General features: G+C 42.8%; 1 protein-coding gene and 1 pseudogene across 1 annotated transcript in view; one reads left to right on the top strand and one right to left on the bottom strand.

Annotated features, from left to right (window-relative positions):
• LOC106591432 (monocyte to macrophage differentiation factor 2) overlaps window positions 1-12,631 on the top strand; it is a 36,968-nt gene that overhangs the window by 9,569 nt on the left and 14,768 nt on the right. The window lies entirely within an intron of this gene.
• Window positions 7,642-7,705, bottom strand: LOC123740247 (uncharacterized; annotated as a pseudogene).

Raw genomic sequence — 12,631 nt, 5'->3', positions numbered from 1 at the left:
GAGAGGGACAACCTCTACCTACTTTATAGTGTTTAGAGACTAGAGAGGGACAACCTCTACCTACTTTATAGTGTTTAGAGACTAGAGAGGGACAACCTCTACCTACTTTATAGTGTTTAGAGACTGAGAGGGACAACCTCTACCTACTTTATAGTGTTTAGAGACTAGAGGGACAACCTCTACCTACTTTATAGTGTTTAGAGACAGAGAGGGACAACCTCGACCTACTTTATAGTGTTTAGAGACTAGAGAGGGACAACCTCTACCTACTTTATAGTGTTTAGAGACTAGAGGGACAACCTCTACCTACTTTATAGTGTTTAGAGACTAGAGGGACAACCTCTACCTACTTTATAGTGTTTAGAGACTAGAGGGACAACCTCTACCTACTTTATAGTGTTTAGAGGGACAACCTCTACCTACTTTATAGTGTTTAGAGACTAGAGGGACAACCTCTACCTACTTTATAGTGTTTAGAGGGACAACCTCTACCTACTTTATAGTGTTTAGAGACTAGAGGGACAACCTCTACCTACTTTATAGTGTTTAGAGGGACAACCTCTACCTACTTTATAGTGTTTAGAGATAGAGGGACAACCTCTACCTACTTTATAGTGTTTAGAAGAGGGACAACCTCTACCTACTTTATAGTGTTTAGAGACTAGAGGGACAACCTCTACCTACTTTATAGTGTTTAGAGGGACAACCTCTACCTACTTTATAGTGTTTAGAGGGACAACCTCTACCTACTTTATAGTGTTTAGAGACTAGAGAGGGACAACCTCTACCTACTTTATAGTGTTTAGAGACTAGAGGGACAACCTCTACCTACTTTATAGTGTTTAGGACTAGAGGGACAACCTCTACCTACTTTATAGTGTTTAGGGTAGAGGGACAACCTCTACCTACTTTATAGTGTTTAGAGACTAGAGAGGGACAACCTCTACCTACTTTATAGTGTTTAGAGACTAGAGGGACAACCTCTACCTACTTTATAGTGTTTAGAGACTAGAGGGACAACCTCTACCTACTTTATAGTGTTTAGAGAGTAGAGGGACAACCTCTACCTACTTTATAGTGTTTAGAGACTAGAGAGGGACAACCTCTACCTACTTTATAGTGTTTAGAGACTAGAGGGACAACCTCTACCTACTTTATAGTGTTTAGAGACTAGAGGGACAACCTCTACCTACTTTATAGTGTTTAGAGACTAGAGAGGGACAACCTCTACCTACTTTATAGTGTTTAGAGACTAGAGGGACAACCTCTACCTACTTTATAGTGTTTAGAGACTAGAGAGGGAAACCTCTACCTACTTTATAGTGTTTAGAGACTAGAGAGGGACAACCTCTACCTACTTTATAGTGTTTAGAGACTAGAGAGGGACAACCTCTACCTACTTTATAGTGTTTAGAGACTAGGGAGGGAAACCTCTACCTACTTTATAGTGTTTAGAGACTAGAGGGACAACCTCTACCTACTTTATAGTGTTTAGAGACTAGAGGGACAACCTCTACCTACTTTATAGTGTTTAGAGACTAGAGAGGGACAACCTCTACCTACTTTATAGTGTTTAGAGACTAGAGAGGGACAACCTCTACCTACTTTATAGTGTTTAGAGACTAGAGAGACAACCTCTACCTACTTTATAGTGTTTAGAGACTAGAGAGGGACAACCTCTACCTACTTTATAGTGTTTAGAGACTAGAGAGACAACCTCTACCTACTTTATAGTGTTTAGAGACTAGAGAGACAACCTCTACCTACTTTATAGTGTTTAGAGACTAGAGAGACAACCTCTACCTACTTTATAGTGTTTAGAGACTAGAGAGGGACAACCTCTACCTACTTTATAGTGTTTAGAGACTAGAGGGACAACCTCTACCTACTTTATAGTGTTTAGAGACTAGAGAGGGACAACCTCTATCTACTTTATAGTGTTTAGAGACTAGAGGGACAACCTCTACCTACTTTATAGTGTTTAGAGACTAGAGAGACAACCTCTACCTACTTTATAGTGTTTAGAGACTAGAGGGACAACCTCTACCTACTTTATAGTGTTTAGAGACTAGTTTATAGGGACGAGGGTGATGTTGCTCCTCTTCATGGTCTTGGGTCCGTTTTGCATTTTATCCACTAATGGTTAAGGTTAGGATTGGGAGAGGGGAAACTGATCCTATGTCTGTACCTAGGGGAAACTGATCCTATGTCTGTACCTAGGGAAACTGATCCTAGGTCTGTACCTAGGGGAAACTGATCCTAGGGGAAACTGATCCTAGGTCTGTACCTAGGGGAAACTGATCCTAGGTCTGTACCTAGGGGAAACTGATCCTAGGTCTGTACCTAGGGGACACTGATCCTAGGTCTGTACCTTGGGGAAACTGATCCTAGGTCTGTACCTAGGGGACACTGATCCTAGGTCTGTACCTAGGGGACACTGATCCTAGGGGAAACTGATCCTAGGTCTGTACCTAGGGGAAACTGATCCTAGGTCTGTACCTAGGGGACACTGATCCTAGGTCTGTACCTAGGGGACACTGATCCTAGGTCTGTACCTAGGGGAAACTTCACCCCAGAACACATTACAGAGACTTACTGGGCCAGGAGTCTGTGTGTGACAGACTGGGGTTGAACCCTGTGACTGTGTTATCCAGTTGAGTTAAAGCCCTGGGAGCTAATGCAACTCTTCGTGTGTGTGTGTGTGTGTGTGCGGTGGTGACAGTGACAGTAACTCTGTTCTTTCACAGGGACAGGAACACACACACACACCACCCCGCCTCTTTCTATGTGGCCCAGATATAACCGCTGACGTTACACACACACACACACACCGTGTCTACATGTCTTGTGTGTGTTCCTGTCTCCCACATCCTCTTTTCTTCAGGCTAATTTAATCACTGAGAAGAAAGGAGGGAGAGATGGATCTGGGAGTGAGGCGAAGGATGGGAGGAGACAGGGATGGAGGGAGAGATGGATCTGGGAGTGAGGAGAAGGATGGAGGGAGAGATGGATCTGGGAGTGAGGCGAAGGATGGGAGGAGACAGGGATGGAGGGAGAGATGGATCTGGGAGTGAGGAGAAGGATGGGAGGAGAGATGGATCTGGGAGTGAGGAGAAGGATGGGAGGAGACAGGGATGGAGGGAGAGATGGATCTGGGAGTGAGGAGAAGGATGGGAGGAGACAGGGATGGAGGGAGAGATGGATCTGGGAGTGAGGAGAAGGATGGGAGGAGAGATGGATCTGGGAGTGAGGAGAAGGATGGAGGGAGAGATGGATCTGGGAGTGAGGCGAAGGATGGGAGGAGACAGGGATGGAGGGAGAGATGGATCTGGGAGTGAGGAGAAGGATGGAGGGAGAGATGGATCTGGGAGTGAGGAGAAGGATGGGAGGAGACGGGGATGGAGGGAGAGGAGAGAGAAGAGAAAAAGGGAGTTTTCAGTGACATAAAAAATTCCTTGCTCGGGGGTTTCCATGGCTACAGTGACATCACCACTCTACAGCTACTTCGTGTGTGTGTGTGTGTGTGTGTGTGTGTGTGTGTGTGTGTGTGTGTGTGTGTGTGTGTGTGTGTGTGTGTGACAGACGTCTTATTTCGGCCTCGGTCGATCCGTGGTTACTGGCAGTTGCCAGGCAACTGTAGTCATGGCAAAAAGCAGGTTTCTGAGAGAGAGAGAATCCAGAACTCTGAAAGAACATCTCTGATTGTTATCAATCAGACAAAACAAACAGACTGATGGAGGGAGGTGGAGAGTAGAGGTCGACTGATTATGATTTTTCAACGCCGATACCGATTGTTGGAGGACCAAAAAAAGCTGTTTTTATTTTTTTAATTTTTTTATTTGTAATAATGACAATTACAACAATACTGAATGAACACTGATTTTAACTTAATATAATATATCAATAAAATCAATTTAGCCACAAATAAATAATGAAACATGTTCAATTTGGTTTAAATAATGCAAAAACAAAGTGTTGGAGAAGAAAGTAAAAGTGCAATATGTGCCATGTAAAAAAGCTAACGTTTAAGTTCCTTGCTCAGAACATGGGAACATATGAAAGCTGGTGGTTCCTTTTAACATGAGTCTTCAATATTCCCAGGTAAGAAGTTTTAGGTTGTAGTTATTATAGGAATTATAGGACTATTTCTCTCTATACCATTTGTATTTCATATGCCTTTGACTATTGGATGTTCTTATAGGCACTTTAGTATTGCCAGTGTAACAGTATAGCTTCCGTCCCTCTCCTCGCCCCTACCTGGGCTCGAACCAGGAACACATCGACAACAGCCACCCTCGAAGCAGCGTTACCCATGCAGAGCAAGGGGAACAACTACTCCAAGTCTCAGAGCGAGTAACGTTTGAAACGCTATTAGCGCACACCCGGCTAACTAGCTAGCCATTTCACATCGGTTACACCAGCCTAAGTCATAAACAGCGTAATGCATTGCGAAGGGCTGCTGGCAAACGCACGAAGGTGCTGTTTGAATGAATGCTTACGAGCCTGCTGCTGCCTACCATCGCTCAGTCAGACTGCTCTATCAAATCATAGACTTAATTATAACATAATAACACACAGAAATACGAGCCATAGGTCATTAATATGGTCGAATCCGGAAACTATAATCTCGAAAACAAAACGTTTTCCTGTCAGTGAAATACGAAAGTGTTCCGTATTTTATCTAACGGGTGGCATCCCTAAGTCTAAATATTCCTGTTACATTGCACAACCTTCAATGTTATGTCATAATTACGTAAAATTCTGGCAAATTAGTTTGCAACGAGCCAGGCGGCCCAAACTGTTGCATATACCCTGACTGCGTGCAATGAACGCAAAATTACACAATTTCACCTGGTTAATATTGCCTGCTAACCTGGATTTCTTTTAGCTAAATATGCAGGTTTAAAAATATATACTTCTGTGTATTGATTTTAAGAAAGGCATTGATGTTTATGGTTAGGTACAGTTGTGCAACGATTGTGCTATTTTCGCAAATGCGCTTTTGTTAAATCATCCCCTGTTTGGCGAAGTCGGCTGTCTTTGTTAGGAAGAAATAGTCTTCACAGTTCGCAACGAGCCAGGCGGCCCAAACTGCTGTATATACCCTGACTCTGTTTGCAAGAGGTGACACATTTTCCCTAGTTAAAAGAAATTCATGTTAGCAGGCAATATTAACTAAATATGCAGGTTTAAAAATATATACTTGTGTATTGATTTTAAGAAATGCATTGATGTTTATGGTTGGAGCAACGTGTACCTAAGCGATTATATGCAACGCAGGACAGGCTAGATGAACTAGTAATATCATCAACCATGTGTAGTTAACTAGTGATTATGATTGATTGATTGTATTTTATAAGATACGTTTAATTCCAGCTAGCAACTTACCTTGGCTTCTTACTGCATTCGCGTAACAGGCAGGCTCCTCGTGTAGTGCAATGTAAAGCAGGTGGTTAGAGCGTTGGACTACGTAAGGTTGTAAGATTGAATCCCCGAGCTGACAAGGTAAAAATCTGTCGTTCTGCCCCTGAACAAGGCAGTTAACTCACCGTTCCTAGGCCGTCATTGAAAATAAGAATGTGTTCTTATTAACTGACTTGCCTAGTTAAATAAAGGTCTGAAAAAAATTGTTATGAAAACTTGAAATCAGGCCTAATTAATCGGTCGACCTCTTGTGGAGAGAGAACAAACACAGACTGATGGAGGGAGGTGGAGAGAGAGAACAAACAGACTGATGGAGGGAGGTGGAGAGAGAGAACAAACAGACTGATGGAGGGAGGTAGAGAGAGAGAACAAACAGACTGATGGAGGGAGGTAGAGAGAGAGAGAAAATGAGGGGGGGAGAGAGGGGATGAATAGAGGGAGGGGGCAGTATCATTTAATAATATGTAGTCAGTGATGTTACTGTATGAACGAGGAGTAACATTTAATAACATGTAGTCAGTGATGTTACTGTATGAACGAGGAGTAACATTTAATAACATGTAGTCAGTGATGTTACTGTCAGAACGAGGAGTAACATTTAATAACATGTAGTCAGTGATGTTACTGTATGAATGAGGAGTAACATTTAATAACATGTAGTCAGTGATGTTACTGTATGAACGAGGAGTAACATTTAATAACATGTAGTCAGTGATGTTACTGTATGAACGAGGAGTAACATTTAATAACATGTAGTCAGTGATGTTACTGTATGAACGAGGAGTAACATTTAATAACATGTAGTCAGTGATGATACTGTATGAACGAGGAGTAACATTTAATAACATGTAGTCAGTGATGTTACTGTATGAACGAGGAGTAACATTTAATAACATGTAGTCAGTGATGTTACTGTATGAACGAGGAGTAACATTTAATAACATGTAGTCAGTGATGTTACTGTATGAATGAGGAGTAACATTTAATAACATGTAGTCAGTGATGTTACTGTATGAACGAGGAGTAACATTTAATAACATGTAGTCAGTGATGTTACTGTATGAACGAGGAGTAACATTTAATAACAAGTAGTCAGTGATGTTACTGTATGAACGAGGAGTAACATTTAATGATATAGAATCAGTGATGTTACTGTATTGACGGCGTTGAGACCGTGTTTGAGTACAACGGTTGTTTCTTCCACGGTTGTAAATCTTGCTTTGAGCCACAGGCCATGTGTGTCCTAACCAAAAATACTTTTGGGGAAATGTACCAAGAGTTTCAAGACAAATTGGAATCTTTACAGGCTACTTACGGTTTGAAAGTGAATGTGATGTGGGAGCATGAGTGGACCGCACTCAAAAAGTCTGATCCTCATGTTCGAGCTTTCCTTTCCAGCTTTGACACACCAGAACCCTTGGAACCACGACAGGCCTTGTATGGAGGCCGTACCAATGCTTTGACTTTGCAGTATGTAGCGCAACCCGACGAGACAATGGGATATGTAGATTTTACAATCTTTTATCCTCATGTAATGAGTCCCTCATGCTATCCTATGGGGCATCCTGAAATTATTCACCGTGACTTTGACTTACCCCAAAACAATTTTGGTCTGATCAAAGCAACTGTCTACCCTCCTAGGGGTTTGTTTATACCAGTATTGCCTTACAAGGGACCTCAAGGAAAACTTTTCTTTCCCCTATGTCACACCTGCAGTGAAAACAACAACCAGGAAAAGCCTTGTGATCACTCAGATCAGGAAAGAGCCCTGACAGGTGTAAGGGTCACAGTTGAATTCTCTAAGGCTCTAGAGAAGGGGTATCGCATGGCCAAAATCTTTGAAGTGTGGAACTTTTCCAGCAAATCAGACACTCTTTTTAAAGAGTACATCAAGACCTTCTTGAGATGCAAGCAAATGGCTTCAGGCTATCCTTCATCGGTCACAGATCAAGAGCGCAAAGACAAGTACATTCGAGACTATCACGACGAGAAGGCTTACTTCTTGACCCTGACAGAATAGAGGTCAACAAAACCAAACAAAATGTGTCGAAATTGTACTTAAACTCTCTTTGGGGGAAGCTTTCGCAGAGATGCAATATGCTAACAACGTCGATCATTAAAGAACCCGAAGAATTTTTGGAATTTGGTTTTTCAGACCAATACGAAATTTCACATTTTTCATTCTTGAGGCAAGACATTGCCCTGGTGCAATGGAGAAGGGGCCATGCTAATCTTCTCTGTATCGATCCAATTTTAGTATATGTGCTGCCAAAGCAAGCACAATACAAACCTAAGAGAGGCCCTCATATATAGAACACAACCCCTCTGATGGTTCTGGTCATGGTTGGGGTCAAACAGGGTTCAAACTGACATTCAGACTCTCAAAAACCACCCCTAGAATATTGCTGTGATGTTTCAACTTTATTTGTAGAACTTGAAATAGAATCGACTTTTGATTTTTTTTAACGAGTGAACTCAGATGGTGACCATATCACAGAATGGTCCTCCTGTGGGCCCAAAAGCTATGCTTTTAGGACTGAAGACAATCACGTGCTGTTGAAAGCCAAAGGCGTGACTCAAAACTACGAAAATGCCCCGCGTGTAAACTTGTAATCAATCACACGCTTGGTCGAGGGGTTCATAAACGATCGGAATAGTGACTTGGAGATTTTTAGCTCCTAAAAAAAAATAATAATAGTTAGGGATAAAAAGGGCTTCCATCTAAGGAATGCCCCACTTACTAAAAGATTCAGGGTAGTCTGTGACAAGAGACTGCTTTTATCTGACGGGACCACATTGCCCTTTGGCTACTGACTTATGCTACAAGCCCCAGTGTGTCTTAAAGCTTAAGATATAATGGCTGCTGTAGAAGGTTTTGACCCCCGGTTGCAACTACCAATTTCGGCCTTAATCGCAGGCCCCTCCAACAGTGGTAAAACTTGTTTTGTAAAAAGTATTTTAGAGAATTCTGAACATGTGTTATCTCAGAAGCCTGACAATATTGTGTGGTGTTATTCGTGTTATCAGCCTTTGTATGATGAACTGTTGAAGAAAATAAAAATCAAGTGTGTTGAAGGAATACCTGAATCCCTGTCTGATTATGAACTTTTACCTCCTCATAAAAACAATCTGCTGGTTTTGGACGATATGCTATTTGCAGGTAGCGAACATCCTGAAATTGCACGAGCTTTTACCCAATATACTCATCATAGAAACCTGTCCATGCTTTACTTGGTGCAGAATGTGTTTCACCAAGGTAAAAATAGCCATACCATTAGTTTGAACGCCAATTACATGGTTTTGTTCAAAAACCCTAGAAACAAACTACAAATTAACACTCTAGCTCAGCAGATGTACCCGGGAAGGAAATCCTACTTTATGGAGAGCTATGAGGACGCTACCAAAGCGCCATTTTCTTATTTAATCGTGGATTTAAAAGCAAATACTCCAGAACACAGCCTTCCCTGTGGCTCAGTTGGTAGAGCATGGTGTGTGCAACGCCAGGGTTGTGGGTTCGATTCCCACGGGGGGCCAGTACAAAAAAAAATGCATGAAATGAAAATGAAATGTATGTATTCACTACTGTAAGTCGCTCTGGATAAGAGCGTCTGCTAAATTACTATAATGTAAATGTAAACGTAAACACCTGAGGCTCCGAACCGGCCTGTTCCCGTGGGAGTGGCCGGCTGCGTACATTCCTAAAAAGTAACCGCTATGTCTCTGCATTTTAAAAGAAACCTGCCCCTCTTGAGAAGCCTAGTTGGGGCTACAGCTAAAGAACGGAAGGCCATCTTGGGTCACTGTTCTTCAGATCTCATATTATCCCTATGTGAGATTGCTTTGAATCTTCTCAAAGGGCGCATTCCACTCACCCTGACCCAATTAAAAAAATTAAAGAGACAAAAGACCGCAATCAAACTCTTTGCCAATAAAAGAGCCAGTCTTCAAAAGAAAAGACATAGCCTACAACAGTCTGGGGGTTTTCTTCTGCCGTTGCTAACTATAGCTGTGCCTTTCATCACCAGCCTTATTGCTGCCAGGCGTGGGGGTTGAACACAGAGTGTGATGGCAAATAAAATGTACTTGGTGCCTCAACAAGAGTTGGATAGACTTAAAAAACAAATGCAGGGTCCTGAAAATATCCAAACAGCGGGAAATGATTTGGATACGGCCAAATGTGTTGAAGATAATGTTAGCTCCCCGTCATAATCTTTTAACATGTAGACAGGGGGTATGCGCGGTAGACATTCGGTAACGGTGAACAACTCATCGCTGTAACCTTGCTCATATTTTTTGTCGAAAACACCCCTCAACTTGGATATACGTACCAAGTCCCCCACTTTGAATTTAAAATCTTTTTTTTTCTTACGGCGAAGGGGGAACAAACCATACAGATTTTTAAAGACTTGAAAAGAGTTTTCAGAAGAGACCTCTGCGGGCTTCATCCTTATACTCTTATGGTAGTTGTAACCCTTTACTAAATCTTGAACTATATCAATATATCTATGCGTGTTGTGAGCTGTAAAATATCTCCACATCCGCTCCTTCAGAGTTCTGTTAAAGCGTTCAACAACTGAAGCTTTCAAATCCGAGCCTGTAGCAAAATGTACTATATTGTGCTTCTTCATGAGTTTCTGAAAAGTATTATTAAAAAATTATTTTACACCATCAGTCTGCACTTTCTTGGGGACTCCTCCTGCCTTCAAGATAGCGTCAAAGGCCCCGGTCACCTCTGCCCCGCTCTTATTTTTTAAGACCCTTACAAATGCCATTTTAGAGAAAATATCTATAACCGTTAGCATGTATCGATTTCCATCATTTTTATCTGCAAGGGCCTGCATGTCACATAGATCCGCCTGAAACTGGGACAAGGGATCAGTAGAAAAAACTATATTTCTTGGAAATTGTTTTCGTACAGGTTTATGCAGAGTATAAGCATCCTGCGCGGCTAACCACTCATTCACTTGAGCAAATTCTAACCGGCTACCTGTTTCTTCGGCTATAGCTCTCTGTAAACACTCCTTACCCCCATAAGACCCCGGGTTAGAGGGGGTATAATACACGTTTTTCAACATCTGCTCCGCCATCCTTCCTGCCTCTCTGAGGTACAATAACATTAATGAGCCACTTTCAAATAACGGCAACATTTCATTTTCATTTTGTATTTTTATTTTTGCAATCATCAAGTATTACGTATACAGACAATTCAGGATTTGTTGCAGGATACTTGTCCCCGTTTTCTCAACGATCCAAGCATGCAACACCCTGTATATTTGGTTTAGATTTACAGGCTTGTGTCGCTGAATTTTTAAAACACACATCCGCTATATAAGTATATAAACAACAAATATGATACATGTTACAATTAAACGGTGTTTCAAACAAATAAAATAAAATCTTAGACAAGGTTGTTTCTAGTTCTTCAGAATCATCCACAAGACGTGAGACCAGTTGTGTCCATTGTAGACTCTCGCCCGTATGTAGTACATGATTCATGATTTGCTCCATTTTTAGCACACGCTCTACATTAGCCCATGTGTTATGGGTTGTGCAGAACGATACATTGTTCACTTTATTTTCAATAATTTGATGCATCACATTTGTAAGTTCTCTCAAAAGAAAAAAAATATTTATTGTCTCTAACATCGTATGTATGTAGTTCCCCATTGCTTTACATCTAAATAACAAATGTGTATTGTCATTCGTTCTCTTGGCTTTTGTTGAGCCAGAAAGTCATCATATCCGCCACCACAGCTTCCCTGTATTTGTTGTCGTCCACCAGGGTGTGTCGGATTTCTTTGAGTTTCTCGTGGATGTAGATCGCCTCCTTCAGTTCATGTAGGCTGGGGGGAGTCTTGGCTGGGGGGAGTAGAATGGTTGGCTGCGAGGCATAGAGTCCTTAGGGTCTGGCCCCCATGACTTATCGGAGTCCTGGTATGTTGTAGGAATATCCATGGTATATGCTGAAATGAAGAAGTGGAGGCTTTAAGGGACCTCCTTTTATTGTAGAACAAGTCCTTTGGGGGGTCAGGGCGTGGTTAACGCAGCCGCGTACTTAGTTTTCTTTGGGGGCTGACCCTTCTGAGGATGATCCTTCTTGGGGTTCCTTTGAATCATAATCCTCAGGATTCGTATATACACTGCTCAAAAAAAGAAAGGGAACACTTAAACAACACAATGTAACTCCAAGTCAATCACACTTCTGTGAAATCAAACTGTCCACTTAGGAAGCAACACTGATTGACAATACATTTCACATGCTGTTGTGCAAATGGAATAGACAACAGGTGGAAATTATAGGCAATTAGCAAGACACCCCCAATAAAGGAGTGGTTCTGCAGGTGGGGACCACAGACCACTTTTCAGTTCCTATGCTTCCTGGCTGATGTTTTGGTCACTTTTGAATGCTGGCGGTGCTTTCATTCTAGTGGTAGCATGAGAAGGAGTCTACAACCCACACAAGTGGCTCAGGTAGTGCAGCTCATCCAGGATGGCACATCAATGCGAGCTGTGGCAAGAAGGTTTGCTGTCTCTGTCAGCATAGTGTCCAGAGCATGGAGGCGCTACCAGGAGACAGGCCAGTACATCAGGAGACGTGGAGGAGGCCATAGGAGGGCAACAACCCAGCAGCAGGACCGCTACCTCCGCCTTTGTGCAAGGAGGAGCAGGAGAAGCACTGCCAGAGCCCTGCAAAATGACCTCCAGCAGGCCACAAATGTGCATGTGTCTGCTCAAACGGTCAGAAACAGACTCCATGAGGGTGGTATGAGGGCCCGACGTCCACAGGTGGGGTTGTGCTTACAGCCCAACACCGTGCAGGGCGTTTGGCATTTGCCAGAGAACACCAAGATTGGCAAATTCGCCACTGGCGCCCTGTGCTCTTCACAGATGAAAGCAGGTTCACACTGAGCACGTGACAGACGTGACAGAGTCTGGAGACGCCGTGGAGAACCTTCTGCTGCCTGCAACATCCTCCAGCATGACCGGTTTGGCGGTGGGTCAGTCATGGTGTGGGGTGGCATTTCTTTGGGGGGCCGCACAGCCCTCCATGTGCTTGCCAGAGGTAGCCTGACTGCCATTAGGTACCGAGATGAGATCCTCAGACCCCTTGTGAGACCATATGCTGGTGCGGTTGGCCCTGGGTTCCTCCTAATGCAAGACAATGCTAGACCTCATGTGGCTGGAGTGTGTCAGCAGTTCCTGCAAG

The sequence above is a fragment of the Salmo salar genome, chromosome ssa02, assembly GCF_905237065.1.
Source record: "Salmo salar chromosome ssa02, Ssal_v3.1, whole genome shotgun sequence".
Lineage (NCBI taxonomy): Eukaryota > Metazoa > Chordata > Actinopteri > Salmoniformes > Salmonidae > Salmo > Salmo salar.
This window is presented reverse-complemented; position numbering and strand designations above follow the sequence as displayed.